The sequence below is a fragment of the Pezoporus wallicus genome, unplaced genomic scaffold (genome assembly GCF_028554395.1).
Source record: "Pezoporus wallicus isolate ANWC-B61680 ecotype Strahan unplaced genomic scaffold, APGP_CSIRO_Pwel_v1 contig_5785, whole genome shotgun sequence".
Lineage (NCBI taxonomy): Eukaryota > Metazoa > Chordata > Aves > Psittaciformes > Psittacidae > Pezoporus > Pezoporus wallicus.
Window position 1 is genome coordinate 13,961 of NW_026641150.1, and position 13,296 is coordinate 27,256.

Below are 13,296 nucleotides of genomic sequence, written 5' to 3' on the forward strand. Positions count from 1 at the left end.
TAGGGTAGCTGCGCTAGTAGCTAGGGTTGTCTCGCTTCCCTATTGCATAGGAATGAGATCTGCCAGGTTTACATCTCACTCAGCCTTAGGGAAGCTGTGAAATAAGACGAGAAGTAACAGCTAGTGGCAGAGAGAGGGAAGGAAAGGGAGTTGTAAAAGAGGAGGTCTCTATGAGTGAGAAGTTGGAGAAGGATGCTGCAGCAGGGCTGTCAGAACAGCCTGGCAAACCCTGCTAACTTCAGCCTTTATCCAAACCTCCGTGGTACACATCTCTGCCGCAGGAGAGAAGCTCCTTCATTCAGGAACAGTCATTATATCCTTTAATTGCAACAGAAAAGCACCCTCTGAATGGTGAGAGGCTCCAGATGTACTAGAGTGCATGCAGCCCAAAGATTATTCTTCCTTTTTAATTAGGGTTTGTCTCCATACTGCTTTAGAAAGGCACCACAGAGTTCCAGGGAGATGCTGGGTATTTCTGAGCTCTCACTCAGCTGGCTTTCAACCTGTGAAATCAGGTGACTTCAAGTGACCATAGTCCCTTTCTAACCACATCCTGAATTTTCAGGCTGGGTGGCATGGAGACAGGCTACGAGAGCTGCCTGCCACATCCTTTGCATCTATTCAGCTTTCCCCCCTCTCTCTATGCCCACAAAGCAACAGCGATCTGCAAGTTCACAGTCCCCAACCCACGGGGCTTGAGCTACTCTTGTATTCCTGTAAACTGTACAGCCTTTTTTTGGCCTGAACTAGGCACTGTGTAAGCTTTTCCTGTCTCAGAAATAAGCAGTTCAGCAAACAGGCAGTATTAGGAGTGCTTTAATGAAATTTGGATGGGCTGGGGTTTGAACAGCCAAGCCCCCCCTGTGAATATAAAGGTTCTCAGTCCAGCTCTGCTCAAGCAGCTTCTCTCATGCCTCTACCTCTTTCTTCCTCTGCAGTGTGTTAGGAAAACTGTATTGAAAAACAGAAGGAATAGCATAAGTGCTAGGATGAATGAAATCCACTGTATTTAGGAGAGCTGGAAAATATCAATGATCATTTTTAAAGACCAACATCTTGTTATATGAGAATTTCTGAATGTCCTACAAAAATAAGTTTATCACCCCATCCCAATGTAAATGTGAAGGCTGAAGGACAGAGGATGTATTCAGGGTGGCACAGCAAGTTGATGGGAGGCCACGGATGGAGCAAGCTGGGAATGTGAAGCATGCTCAGGAGAGGGCAGAGCAGAAGGCAGCTTACGTTTCGGCAGCCAATGTATTTTCAAATGGGATTGTTACTTTTTCCCTTTATCTTGAGGTTTGGCTATATATATCTTATATATATTAAACTTAAAACACTGTTTAGTGGGCAGAACATGTGCAGAAAGCATTGGCCAGCAGCCATGGGGAGCCATGCCCCTTCCGCAGCCTAGGAACAGTTTTCTCCACCACTACAGGCAAGGCATCACCTGCCCTTCTCATGTGGCATCAGTGGCCAGGCTATCCTGTGAGCAGCAGCACTGCAACATGAGGCGCATGGGGGAAACTACACACTGTTGGGCTCCAATCTTCAGTTATTTACCATCTTGCCTTAATCTTGAGCTGCTGGTCCCTACCTGGACACCTCTGTAGCTTCACTGCTATTACTGCCCCTCTGGAGCCTTTTATTTGCTTTGCTCATATTCTTGGGGAAGTTGCTAAACTAAAATAGATTCTATAAATTCCATGGATAATATACAGCTCCAGTGACACGGCCTGAAGCTTTTATTGGCAATTGTTATCTCTACCTACGGATTCTTTTTTGTACATGATTCCTTCCCACTAGCTTGGTTATGGAGAGGTTATTGCTGAGGCAATAATTTTCTCATACGTGTTTATGATACTGTTCCTACAGCCCATAGGAGAAGGAAAGTCACTGCCTGAGAAGGGCACTCAGTGCCCAGCTTGAAAGTGTGCTTTTGGCATAGGGAAGGTGTGAAGCAGGAACAGCTGGATGAAATTCCCCAGTTTGTGCAGTGCAGAATTTGTGGTCTGAGGGATTTCCCCCTGGTGTCACCTTTAAGCAGTGGCATTTTTTCAATCCCCTGCTTTCTGCATTACTTGGACAGGCGTTTGGTGTTTGATCATGACTGCAAAGACTGACTATGAGATGAAGTCCTGCTCTCTGCTCGTGCTGAAGGGTCATGAAGAAGAGCCTGATTCCTGCTTCCACGGAGAGTTGCTTCATGTTTCTGACGGCACTGGGGGCCCTGCCAATGGTAGGCAAGAAAAAGGTACTGTCAGTTCAAAGTACTGCTTTTTAATATGTTCTTATATAGCAGGTAGTGTCAGTTCAAGGTACTGCTTTTTAATATGTTCTTATATAGCAGAGTGACGTAAAAAATACCTTTACCTGAAGACTTGCATTCTCAAGCACACTTGAAAGCATCACTGAATGGCTTGGGTTGGAAGGGACCTTAAAGATCTCCTGGTTCCAACCCCCATGCCATGAGCAGGAACACCTTCCACTAGAGCAGGTTGCTCCAAGCCCCATCCAGCCTGGCCTCAAACACTGCAGGGATGGGGCAGCTACAACCTCTCCGGGCAACCTGTGCCAGTGTCAGTGTAATCCTGTTCCAGGATGGTCAGGCCAGAGCTGTGCCCCTTAGGACTGGGATCACACCTGCTAGCACAAACCTCTGCTCTAACTCTCCATCTAACTCTCCTTTACTGGCTCAAATGTCTTCCAGAAACTTTGCCAGGGTGGTTCTGAGATGCCAGAAGTTACAACCAATTGTGACAAAGCCACCAGTGCCTCTGCTGTGCTCAGTGACCAGGTCCACCTTGCACCTCCTTAGTGGACCCGATGATCTTAAGAGTCTTTTCCAACCAAAATGGTTCTGTGATTCCTCTTTACTTTGCTCCTCAGCTTGCTGAGCCCTGGCATTTTCCAGCTTCACAACCCTGAGCACTGAGCACCCACATTTGCTTTGGGCAGTCAGTGCAGGGGCTCTCCCTAGGTGAAGGGAGAGCAGGTTCTCGTGGCTGGGTTGCAGACTCATTCATGTGTGTGTGTGTGTGTGTGTGTGTGTGTGTGTGTGTGTGCAGGCACCAGCCCCACAAGGACACAGCCTTGAGCCTTGTCGGCAGGATGGCGTCTGACCTGCCTGGGCCAAGGTGCCACAGCCAGACACTCTGTTCCCGCAGACACCCCGGCCACCAGACCACCTTTCCCTCACTTCAGGGGATGTTCCAGCCATTTTGGGATCACCTGAAGAAGCTCTTCCTGTTGGAAGGGTTTAAGGGCATTGTGCACCCTTGCCTCCCAAGCAAAGAAAGGGCTAAGGGCAGGAGGGAAATGAAGTCCTCTAGGATGGTACATCAGATGCTTTTACTGGAAATGCAAATTATAGTATTGTGTAACACTGATTAATGTTCTAGGTGCAACAAAATAAATTACCTAATCTATTCACCTATTCTCTCATGAAAACCTACTGGTTTGGGCTGGCCTCATTTTCTCTTTGTCTGCAGTGTTCTGATTGCATCCTGTTTAATTTCCTTTTCTATCAAGAAACCACATTTCTAAATGTGATCACTGTTAGTGTGCTCTGCCTAATTGGTTATAATCATCCTCATTGACGGAGGCTGAATTCAAAGAAATCCAGTAAAAAACGATATATTGTTTTTCCCCGTTAGCCTTTCCTGTCAGGCTGGTTTTTGTTGTTACACTGCCACCACAGCTGGTAAAATTTCCACAGCTCTAAGGCACCGTTAAGGGCAGCCAACATAGAAAGCATCTAGCAGCGTGTGAAGAAAGATGAAGGCAGGAGCGGGTCCTGTCCTCCAAACAGAGGCTGCCAGCAGAGACCTTAGACTTGAGTCTTACTTCATGGTGTCCTCCTTCCAGGAGGGATGTCACAGCATTTTATTTACAACACCTCAGGGGCTGCACTGTCTACCTGCTGGGAAGACACATCGACAGAAATCTGGGGACAAAGTGGTGCCCTGTTTTGCCCTGCAGCAGGAGAGCTGCTGCGGGTACCCTGTTATGGTGGCACAGTCTGCTCCTCCTGCTTGGCTGGCCTGCGGGCTCTGCCCGGGCTGGCTGTTTTTACAGCTGTTACCTTCATGTCGGATTTATTTGCTCTCATATTTTCCTTACTTGGTTTCTCAATTGTTTTCCTTCCTGAAAATACTTTTTTCAGAGGCTTACTCCCTTGGCTTGATGGAGCGTTTTCCATACCTACACAACCACTCCTCCCCAGCAGGGCTACCAGACTGGCACAGAGGTGCTGACTTCACAGGTGGGTCCACCATGGATTTGTCCCCTCGAATCCCACTGGGCAACCAGGCCGGTGGCCAGGCATCCTCCTGAAAGCTGCTTTCTCGCAGGAACAGCACATTGCCTGATATGTAGCTGCACCCTTCGGCCTTCCATGTCCCATGTGTAACCATGTCCTGGGCTGGATTCAGCAGAAGATCCAGCTCTGGGTGGATCCAGCTCTGCTCTTCAGGAAGTCACGTTGAAGCCAGAGCCCCCTGCTTCTGAGGTTTTGGGCACTTGAGAAACTTACAGGGCAAGGCAGCAGTAGCTCTGCTGGCTGTGCAAGGCAATGGCACTCATGCAAGCTGCAAGTCATGTTATAAGGGCTTTTGCTAGGATTCAAGAAAGCTTTATAAATGAACCATAGAGAAAAATGGCTGTAATTTTTCAGAGCTCACTGTATATAAGGATGGCATTTACCCAGAGAAGTGCTGTTTCCACAGTATACAGAGATTTGGAATATGCTGTTAGATTGATCCCTTGTAGCTGAAAATACCATTACTGTTCAATTGCATACAGACATCTTAAATTATTAATGGGATTCCTGCCTGAGGGTAAACATTGTAGATTCGCATTCTGAGATTTTTAAGAGCTCTTTGATTGCTCACAACTAGGGCTGTTAAATACAGTTATTTGCTTTATACCTCTTAAATAGATCAATATCAACCAAAGAAGTATCGGGGGATAGAGACTGAACATAAAGAAGTAAGAGCAAAGTTACTACAGTATCCCTCAGGTCTTAAGAGATTTCTAAATCTGTCCAAGGTTTTGTCCCTTAACTTCCTGCACAGCAGTTTGGTAACAGGCCCCAGACCCCCCCCCCCACACCATCTCCCTTACAGTCATTGTTGTCCTATGGGCTGTTTTCAGGAGTACCAAAAGTCTGCAGCTTACGAGCTGGGAAGGAGATGACCATACACAGCCCTTGCATCAGGGATGCAGTCCTGGGCAGTCCCACAAGCTCTTGGTCACCCAGAGGATTTGCCTTTGTGCTTCCCTCTCTGTATGGGAAGCTGTATTTCACTCGTGGATCCAAATGGCTTCTTTTTGAAAAGATGCACCAATAGAGGTGGCACATAGGTCTTTAGTCTGCTTCTTTATCTTCGTGCTACACCTTGATAAAGCACCTGTGTCCATTAATGTTGTTCTTTCTACTCTTCTTCTCTCACCAGTTTCTTGAAGCTGACCGTCCCATAGGAAAAGTCAGGCTGAGGTGGAAGAAGCTGCTTTGCCTTCTCCTTCCCATGTTCCTGTTTGTACTATTCCTCCTGTTGCAGCTGTCTTGGGGGTAAGGTTTCATAAGATGGTGTGAGCCAGAATAACAGCTCATTGCTGCCAAAAGGGAATGGTTCCCACCCCAACCCCTGGCCAAAGTTCCTACCACTACCTCTGGTAGGTATGTGAGGCACTGGGGCTCCTCTCTGAGCAAAAGCAGTGGGCAGGTTTCACCATTTCCATAGGTAAATGGGCACAGGAGAGCATCTCTGCTGGCTCAGGTGGCCATAAAGCTTCAGCCACAGATCACAGGTCCCCTTTCTGCATGTGCGTCTCAGGTGCCACCTCTCTCCACACAGAAAGGCAGAGCCCTCAGGATGTCAGACACTTCAACACACCCTGTGCTGTGTGTGGGTGCCAGGTGCCCATGCTCACAGGAGAAATTCAAGGGAGAAGTTTGAGCCTTCCCTTTTGGCACAAAGGTGATGATATTTGCTACTGCAAACCCAGGCATGCAAAGAGAAAAGCTCTTCTTTAAACAAAAAGCACACATAAGCAGAGTTGTGCAGCTTTGAAAAGTACTTATCTCATGGCCAGACTCTAAAGTATGGTTAATTTTAATTCTTGTAAGAAAAATAACTTTCTGTTATTGAAGAGAGACCAACCCAGTTATTTCATTTTTAATCCAGGCTAAACCTATGCAGGCACTGGCAAATCCTTTCTTATACAGAGTCATTCCCAATGAATTAACTCATACCATTGCTGTCTATCCTATTCAATCTACCCATTTCTTTATGCAGCCCTGCTGCCCTCTGACTTCACAACAATGTCAGATAACTTCAGCAGTGAAGTAATGAAGACGGTGATTTAGTATGCCCTATAGGAAAAAAAGAGAAGATCAGCCTTCTAACATTGTGGAGAGAAGTGCTGTTATATTTCATGCCTCATTTGCCACAAACAGTATCTTAATACAAGGATGTTTCACAATATGTTAATCTTATATCAAGCATGTAATTATTAAGACTGATGTAACACACCTAGAATCACAGCACAGTAATTAGCCTTCCTCGTGTCACTAGCTCAGAGCATTTAAAAATGTATGGTGGAGTTCAGAGATCTGATTCAGTGTGCTCACAATTCCCAAACAGTGAATCAGAGAACTCCGTCCGCCCCCGTGTCACCATAGATGTGGCCTGATATAATAGGCCCAAATGTATTTAGAATTTGAAAATGAGAATGAACTAATAAGATTTTTGAGTCTGAATAGGTTGGAGTGAGTTTCAAAGTCAGTGTTTGAACCAGATATTAAGTGGATTGCAGCATGGTCCATACACAGTGGACAACTACAGCATAAGTTTCAAAGGTAATCAAATAAAAAATTAAAACCACCACCAACAATGTTGCTTTTGATGAAATTACCTCTTCATAAACTTTTAGGAGGTAAAATATCACACTGACAAAGTGTGACCATTCCATTTTCCCCTGGGGAACATAAACGTAAGGGATTTTGATACTACAACATGAAGACCGAAGACTCAAATCTGATCCCTAGAGACGTATTTAGCTAGACTTGACATTCAGGCCCAGAAGGCTATGCCAAGTCGTTTAAAAGTCCAGGACTTCATTTTTAGCCGGACGTTCCTACATTACAAATGCACAAATGCCATTCAAAGCTGACCTAGAAAGAATTAAGTGACACTAACATAGTAACATGAATCCATCTTCAGGAGGTGTTAACACAGTTCTGATTTTGTCTAATACATCACAATTGTGAAGCTGAGGTTCAGAAGTGATTGTATAGTAATTTGTTAGCACTAGCGTGCAAAAGCTTTCTGACATGGGGCAGGATAATCCAAAGCTGGGATATTTGAGCCATCTAGTGGGGTTTCAAAAACAGCCACCAAAACCCCCTCAAACCAAAGGAAAGTGCTTGAGCACTTTGAATACATCCCAGTCCATAGTGTGGATATCAGGGTCAGCAAGGTCAGGCTATTAACAATCAACAAATCAGAGGTACTACAAACACTCTTCAGACATGTCCATGGTATAAATCAACCTGTTTAGAGTCAAGGAGGTAATAAATGAACTCTTTAACCACAAAACCCTCCCTGGTAAGTTACTCTCCATCAGAGACATTTGCAAGTGTCATGGGCTGGATGCCAGGAATTCTTTGCTAGGCAAAGCCTGAGTGGAGGGTGAGCAGGACTTGTGGGTGAAGGCAGGTTCAAGCAGTGAAGTCTTCCAAGTATATTAGGACTCCCATTTCATGTGCCCTTTACTTCTTTATTATTTCATTGAGCATTGAACATGGTCTTCTCAGCTGTGTCAAAGCAGCAGATTTTTCCAAAGAGGTTGTTAGAGGAAATATTTCTCCCTCGGCTATCACACTTCACTGTGCATGATGTCCTCCAACATATGTGCTGAACCTTATGCACTTCTAGTTTGTCCCAGGCCATCCTATTTAGCAGTTTGCTGTTTCTGTAAGGAACATCACCATCTCCTGGATCACTGTGAGATCTCTTTATTAGTAGACAAAACTCAAAATGGACATAAACCAGGTTTATTTGATCAAAGTAAAATGTTAAGCAAGTGTGAAGTGTTAACCTGCTTACAAAAGACTGTATCTGCCACCCATCCTCTGTTTTAGCTGCTCTCTTCTTCTCTTTAGCTGTTCTCCCTGCCTGGCACTGCTTTACTTCAAACAACAGCTTTTTAGAGAGGAATCCTGTTATCACCTTTTTTATTCCTGTTTCCACATGGACATTTTATGGGTGCTCTTGAAGTGCCAAAACATGCTGCTCCACAAATGCAGAGCACCTCTGTATTGTGCTGATGCTTAGCCATTCACCACACCACTTTTTTTCACTATGTAAGAATACTAATGAAGTATTTCTTAAATGTGAGCTGTTTGAGTAGAGAGTCCTTGATCTGCCAGTTTTTCCTCATCTATTTACCCTTTCTCTCAAGAGCCAGGCAATTTGCAACCATCAGCTGACTTCCTAACATTTTACAAATCACACATACAGAAGGAGCCTTCTGGGACAGCACTTTCTGGTTCAACTTCCCAGAGACAATAGGAACCTTTTTGTGAGCTGCATGAGAATTTGCTACTTACAGACTCTAAAATGTCTGACTTTTGACAACACGTCTATTTGCACAGTCCATGTGATGCCCTCAGTATCTGCAGAGGCTGCACATGCCTGTGACAGCATGGATGTCAGACCTGACAGGCTGAGTGCAGGGGATTGTCTTGCAGAGCATCTGTGTTTAAGTTCAATGGGAGAAGCAAGCTTTAGGAGGAATTGGGAAACTAATAAAGTCAAAATCACAAGAAGCCTTATTGTTTCATTTCAACTGTTCTGTCACCAGTGCGGTCTTCATCTCCCTAGGCAATTTATTTTAGATTTTTCCTTCTGAAATTGGTGCAATCATAGGTAAAGTGGTGATGAGTTGTGCTGCTCTACCCTTGACCTTTAAAATTCAATGCTAATAGAATTTGAGGATAGTAAACAAAAAAATAACCCTCTTTAATTGAAAGGGATTTTTGTTCCTTTTGCACAGTAATCATTCCTGGTAAAGCGATAAAAATTGAAGCAGCTGCAAATCTGTCTCTGTCTCATATTGAGTACCGAGCTCAAAGTCAAGTTTTACAGCCCTTGGATTAGCAAAAGGCAAAACAAAGGAAGGAGAGGATGAGCTGGTCTCCCTGTGCTGTGAAAGGCACAGGGCTTACAGCAGTTTCCTTATTCTCTTAGCAGCTTCATCCAAGTGGAGAATAGCTTGAGAAACCCCTCCTGCTTCAGGTGTTCCCCCTGACACTGGGCATGAGTGTGAAACCATCACATCAGTAAGGAAACCCAAGGCAAGACTTCTCTGAGCAGCGTGGTCACAGAAAGTGTATTTTAGAGCACCTCATTACAATAATGTGAAAGTGATAAAGGCTGTTGAAAGGCTGTTAAAAGATACAGCCAAAAGTACCAAATGAGACTCAGATGCCTTATGGACATTGCATCAGATGATGAAAGGAAAAATGAATTTTAAAGGACTCTAAAAGAAATCCCAAAAAGCCACACTTCCATGTTTTTAAACAGTAAAGAGCACTACCAGAAGTTAACTAAATAAACAAGCTCCTTCAGAAAATGGAAGACCTCTCCCAGTGAGGGTGGTGCAAAAAAGGACAAGCTCTGGCAAACTAAATGGAAAACCACAGCATGGAAGGCCAAAAATATTTCCTTAGAATTATAGGGCAAAAATCCTACCATGGCCCTTGGGGCAGTTCAAACCCTTTCTTTGCCTATGAATCTGTCTCAGATTAACGTGCCAGTAGAAGAAAATCTAGACCAAACTGATAGCTGGGGCTCTGGCAGGAAAAGTCAAGGACTCCAGAGGTGCGTGTGCCAAATCCCAGCAGCGTGTTACCTGCGGGTGAGGTGAGGTCTCCTTATGCAGGATAGAGTTGGCTAACGCAGCACCTCTTTTTAAAATGGCCAGTTCAGAGATCACGGGTGTGAGCTGACTTTCTGGAAGACAGTCTGGTTGTCAGGCTAATGAGGGACAGCAGCAGGAGACACATGGATGAACAGGACATACAGGAAAGAATCCATCTGGACTTTGTAAGGGGAGGAATCTTGTTTCATCAGGTGCATTTTCAGCCAATTCTTTCAAAGCATCTTCTTAAGGCCCTTAATCTTTGAAGAAATGAGGATACAGAAAAGTTTTAAGAGCAGTTTTAAAAGTATGGAATAAAAGTAGGGATAAATAAGCTAGAAAGAGTATATGGGTGAAGCCTGAAAGAAATTTGTGTTGTGACCGACCTTATTTGAAATACTTGTAAGTGATGTAGGAAGAAAAGCATCCATCATGAGGTGAGAGGGTTTGTTGGCCATACAAAATTATCCAGTTATCTGAACTGAAGCCTGCTGCAGAGAGTTGCAGGAGGATCTCACAGTATGGATTAATTAGAAAAAAGTCAGAGATGAAAATGGGTGTTATTATGTTCATGGTAATTCATGTAGGGAAATCAATCTTAATTACATACATACACATAATGGTGGGCTCTCCATTTCCTCTAACCACATAAGAATGATCTGGTAGTGCTTTGAGAATATCATCTCAGTGTTAAGTAGTAAAAGACTCTTGGTAATTACTAGGGAAAGAAGGGAGTGCAAAACAGGGTGCATCATTACACTGCAGATTTATGATGTATCCTCATTTCATACACTGTCAGCTCATCTCAGAAGGTTATAGTCGAAATGAAAAAGAGGTACAGAAAATAACTAGAATTTGCTGTATAGACCCGCTTCATAAAAAGTACTGCACAGAATATGATTCCTCTGCTTGGAAAATAGGTGATTGAGGAGAAATATGATGTAACTCAATAAAATTGTGTGCCGCACAAGAAAATTTATTCACTGTTTCTTGCAGAACCAGGGGTCACCAAATGAAACAGTCAGAGACAGCAAATAAAGAGGAGTACTTTTTCACACAGTGTATATTGAATTTGTGGAGCGCATTGGCAAATGATGTGGTAGAAGTCAAAATTAGAAACAGGTTCAAAAATAAAGAAAGAGACTAATGGGGGGAGGCAGTCAAAGGCTATGGAAAACCAGTGCAGAAAGCCAGCGCTCTGGCTGGGGCAGCAAGCTGGGTAGGAGCCACAGTGAGCCCTGACAGCAGATGACCAACAGGATCTGGGGCTGCATCAGCAGGAGCACAGCCAGGAGCTTCATCAGGGGTTGTCCCCTGTGCCCAGAACTCGTTGTTAGTCCACATCTGGGCAATGTGCCCAGTTTGGTGCCCCCCAGTGCAGAAAGACTCCGACAATGTGGAGTCAGTTCACCCCTATGAATCTAAGGAGCATTGCCCATGAGCAGAAGCTGGGGCAGCCTAGGGCAGAGACAGCTTTGGAGGCACTTCACAGCCAACTCACAACGCCTATGGGGAGGGAATGGAGTGAGGGCAGCCATGCACGGCAGGGCAACAATGTACAACAATATGAGCTGAAATGAGAGGGGTTCAGGCTGGGTACGGAAACCTTTCCCCACGAGGACAGGCAGTGCAGCAGGCAGGCAGAGGGACAAGCTGCCCAGAAGATGGGCAGGCTCCATCCTTGGGAGGGTTCCAAGACTGGCTGGGAAAAGCCCTGAGCAACCTGGCCTGATCCCACTGCTTCTTGGAGTGGGGGTGTATGAGGGACCTCCTGAGGTCCTTTCCAGCCTGAATTACCCAGTGATCCCATCCTCTAATCCTCTGATCCTCATTCATTTAGGTAGAAATTGTCAGAGATCATACAGCTGTATTGGAGAAAACATAATACTGGATAAGACTGTCCCTGAGTCAGACACAGTGCATCTTTTTATTTTTTCCTGTGTTCTTAGAAATAAACAAATGTCGACTGTAAAAAAAAGGTGAATTTAATGAAAAACTGGATTCTGGAGCACAATTCCATGAGAAGAAGCCTCAAAGCCTGATAATGACCTAAGCCTTATGACAAAATGAAACAGTAACTGCACTTGACTCATGGCTACTCTACAGAGGTATTGCAAGGAAGAGAAAGTAGTGTAAGGCATTCATCTCATCTTGTGCATCCTCAGCTAGTTCCTTTTGCAAGTTCCTATTACCTGGCAAATCAATCACACCTGCTCACTGACTGCAGAGGTGTCAGTGAAAGCCCTCAGCGCCCTGCACAGTCCTGAATGCACTCAGTGGTGTGTGAGGCAGAAAGAAAACAAGCTCAGACCTGTGCTCCTAGGCAAACCCTGTGAAATGAGAAGACCTAGCACAGATGTTTTCCAGAGTGACCAGAGCCACTGAGTTTGTAGCACAGAAAGCACAGGTCTGGCAAGGCCATTTTTCACCCGTTTTCATCCTAGAACCAGGTTTTGGTACTGAATGGATTCCAGAAAGAGGCTGCAAATGGCAACTACAGTGAGAGCTGCTGGTCATTTTGAATCCCATGGTGAGGTTCCATAAAGGTCCAAAGTGCTAGGGTGGGTTTGTGGCTTGCAGCCCTGGGGCAGGCTGCTGCATGCCTTCTGGTGCAGAGCACTCACTACGTAGAATGCATGTTGGGAAGCGTGTGAACAACATTCCCAACTCTTGAGGATTCTAGAGGAACTCAAGTTGAAGCTTCAGTTCCAACTCTTGAGACTTCTAGAGAAGTCTCTATGCTACTCAGTGATATCCATCTCTTTATCTTCTTCTGGTATAAGAAGAACAAATCAACTTCTCCACCAAGTACTAGCCAGATGCTGTAGTTTTCCTCATACAGTAGGGTTCTCTGAGATAGTTCTGTTTTCATAAGCCATTTCAGGATGATGCATATTCAGTTTTAAGCACCCTGACAGATTTTAGGTGCAAATGGGCTTTTCACAATCAGAGAAGAAAACCTTGGTGACATTGCACCTGAAATCTAGACCCGCATCTTTGTCAATGCCTTGTTCTACTTTTTGTAAAAGCTGAGGAACAAGCTTATAGTATCATACTTTTCTATCCCTGCACATTGATGCCTGACTCCCTAGGGCAAAACACTACACTTTCAAGTTAATTGGTATAGATGTTTCCAAAGTTTGGTACTACAAATCAAGCAAGAAATTCGTTTCAGAGCACAGGAGCCCCGTACTTTCTCTCCCTCTGAAGTCGATTCCAAACGCTCCGCTCTATGAGTTCCTCTTCTTTTCAATTACAGTTCTCCCATGGTAGTAAATAAATTTGTTTCAAGCTCACACGTTTTTCTTCTTTTCAATTACAGTATGCTCTCAAGTAATTTAATTTCTTTCGAGTCTTAAATTCGCAGCC